A 3,762-nucleotide genomic window follows, 5' to 3' on the forward strand; every position below is an offset into this window, starting at 1 on the left:
CTATCAAATTCGGAATCGATAAAAGAAGGCAAGATCTGTCAAGTTTCATCAACAGCAAAGATTTAAGGATCCGTTTGATTGTAAAGATGGAAAAGTCAAACAAATTTCATGTAAGTTGAAAAAGATAAACCCCCAAAACCATAGGAATTAGATTTTCATGGAATTCGCCAAAAATATACCTCAAGGCCATGTTTGATTACTCCATTTTCGATGAAAATGGAACACTTTTTCCATTTTCCATCTAATTTACCTTGTTTGATCAGGAGTTTTTTCTAGGTAACTTGTTTTCCATCTTTCATGCACGTGATTCCTTGGGTGAGCTGGGAATTGGTTTTCTTGGTTGCTGGCTTTTTCTTTTTTTCTTTTTTCATTTTTTTTTTTTTGCTTTTTTTCTTTTTTATTTTTGGCAATAGTAACAAATTCTAAGAATTATTGTAAAAAAATATTTACTTTTAATTGACAATTTTCATGTAAAACAAAATCAAACGAACATCAAAAAACACTTTAATTTAAACATTTTCCACGTGAAAAATTATACCAATCAAACACAATAATTTACAATTCTTAGGAAAATAATTTTTCATCAATTCAATTCCATGTAATTCGTTTTCTTTCCATCAAAATTCCGCATTTGTAATCAAACGGACCCTAAGTGTTTGTACCTTGAAGTTCGAACTACATTTCCATTTTCGTATCAAATAGTCAAAGTAGAAAACGAATTCCTCGAATGCGATATTTTCCATGGAATTCGTTGCAATCAAACGGATCCTAAGAGAAATAAGCTATTATCAAACTCGGGCCTCCTCCATTATCTTTCTACCACCCGTTCAACATTAATATGACTTTTTTAATCTTTAAACATGGTTACTGGATTGATGGCCGAATCGATTTATAAATCACTATAGTTCGAAGGTGTTTGGTGTAGTTAAAATTAATTTTTTTAGTAGATTATGATAGAAGTTTTTAAAATATATAGTTGAAAATTGTGAGATCTATAAAAAATGTAGTTAATATTAATTATTTAATTTTAATTTAAATTAAAATCAGATTTTACAGCTTGTTTGTGAGGGATTTTTTTGTCCCAAAAAATCGACCGTTATTTCACTATTTCAACCATAATTTTTGAATTCTTCTTTCACAAATAAATCTCACTTTTTTTCTAACGATCAAAAAATTAATTCTCAAAATTCCTGTCAAACAAGTCCTCAATTCAAATACTTACTCCGTTCGTAGACCACACAAACATTTTGTGCTTTTGCCCTCGTTTTCAACCTTTTTAGGTACAAAAGATACAACTCAAATGCAAGTGGCCAGTCGTGGTCAATTTTGTTGGACGTACAGAAACACAAGCTGTAGGGAATAGTATACTAAACCATTCTTTACCACGTACACATCACGTTCCGATAACACGTGTCAGCCTTATCCCCAACAGGTTTGGTCTAATCCAGTATCTGATTCCTCACGTCTTGTCGTCTTCCTCTCTTCAAGATAAAGCAAGCTTCTTCATTAATATTAGAGAACTTTGCAAGCGGGGTCCTCAAATATTCAACACAGTAGCATATGGGTCCTACTTCTTTAATATTTATCAATCACATCCGCAGACTCACATAGTTAATGCACAATGGTGGTTTTCGGTAAAAATCCGTCCAGAATTCCCATAAAAACCTAGCTTTAAGGGTATTTTAGTCAATTAGGGAAAGGCTTCGTGTTTTCAACCAATCTTTGTAGAATTTGTGGTTAAATGTAGTGTTCTAAGAAGCGTAATACATGATGATACGTGGATGCCAAGTTATGCGCTAGACGAGCCTAGGCATAAAAAATGTAAGAAGACTTTTTCTCATTTTAATATTATTTTAATTTTTAAATCAATTGAAAAATTGTTTAATAATTAAAAATAATACATGTCAAACATCTAAAACAAATTTATAGGAAATTTATATATTTTTTCAAAGTTTACATCTTAAAGATAAGTTCCAAATATAAATATTAAATAGTAAATAAATAATTTTTTTTTGAAGATTTCCTTTGTTCAAAGTTTCAAGCGACTATTTTGAATTTTGAACCGACAAAGTGAAGAAATCAACATTTAAATTTTAACTTAGAAGAATTGTTAAAAAAATATTTAAAATGATAATTATGTACGCTTAGGAGCGCATTAGCGATCAACAATTACTGTTGATCACTAAATAATGCACCAAGCCACTTGACTTAGTGTTTTTGATGCACATCACGCATTCGGCGCCAATACGCGTCTTTTAGAACAGTGGTTAAAATGTAAAAAATAAAAAAAAAATTAAACTTACATGCAAAATATTTTATCTGATGAACGTGTGACTAAAATATGTGAATAAAAGAGTTTGAAAATAATGATTATCACACAGGGACTTAACAAATCCATTTGAAGATGATAAGACAAGCTTGTTACCACGAAAAAGGGATAATTGCAGCAACAGCACTAAACCTTTCATCTTTTTGCAAATTTTATCTAAACTTTCATTTTGTGTCATTCACAGTTTCAAACCTTTTAAAAATTAGCACCTTGAGTCCAAATAGATGATTTCTGTCAGATAGACTGTTAGTTGACCCAATAAATTGATTTTAACCAATTTTAGAGGGGGTAAAATGGTAATTTGAACTTTCCTTATTAAATAATTGAACAAAAAAACCAAAAAAAATGAAAAAATGAAAAAGTCTAAAAAAAAATAACAAAAAACTAATTCACTGTTCGTCTCCTCTGCCCACGCCCCACCTCCCCTTAAATCGAACTAAGAAACTCACCAGTCCCCCGGGGCATAGCTTAGTGGTGCAAAGGACATGAGTGAGGTTATCTCACGCCTTGCTGGCAGCCGCAGTGTGGGGGTTCGATTCCTGAAACATGGAATTAGACTCCTTGTAGGCGCAGTGTACAGACAGCTCTTGTTCCCTAGCCTGTTCGGGCGCATCCCGCGATTTACCTCTCTCGCAAAGCTCTAGGGGCGGGGCGCTGGGGGCCCTCAAGGTTGGAGTTCAACCTCTTTTTCTTTTTTTTTTGAACTAAGAAACTCACCACTACAATCCCATCCCTAGACATCCCACCTTGGTGCCGACATCGTCGCCAACCACATCCAAATCACTATGTCGCGTCAACCTTCGTCACCTACCAGACTCAACCAAAATCCAACCCATTGACTGCCACTTGCCTACTCATACATCAAGCTTATAACTGCTACCAACGCCACCGCGTAGCCCTTTTGTCCATCACTCCATCAATTTCCTCTTGCATTCACCATTTTGAACAAACCCACCCCCATCCCTACACAAATCAAAGCCATATATGCACAAACAATCGTTAAAATTCAAGAATTCTTGAAAATGGGTAATCAAATCAACAGCAAAACTGAGCAAAAATGCTAGCCTTCGAAACCAATCACTATCGAATCTACCAGCTCCCAAAATGCAGACTGCACAACTCGATGGTATGAATGGGTGGATTTTGGTAATTACGGTGTAAATGAGATGATGAGTGGCGATCGTCGGGGCGATGGAGATGGTTTTAATTGATTTGGTTAGGGGGTAGGTGAACTTAAGATGGGGTGGGAAAAAGATGATCGAGCCCTTGTTTGATCCTCATTTTCTTGAAATGCATCTTTCTCTCTCTTCTTTTCAACTACATATTTTTTAATAAAATAATATTATATCCAAATTCAAAAAAATTTCTTATTTTTTAATCACGCATTTCTCATCAATTCACTATTCAAAAATATATTCTTATGAAAATAATGT

Source organism: Olea europaea, chromosome 8 (assembly GCF_002742605.1).
Source record: "Olea europaea var. sylvestris chromosome 8, O_europaea_v1, whole genome shotgun sequence".
NCBI lineage: Eukaryota > Viridiplantae > Streptophyta > Magnoliopsida > Lamiales > Oleaceae > Olea > Olea europaea.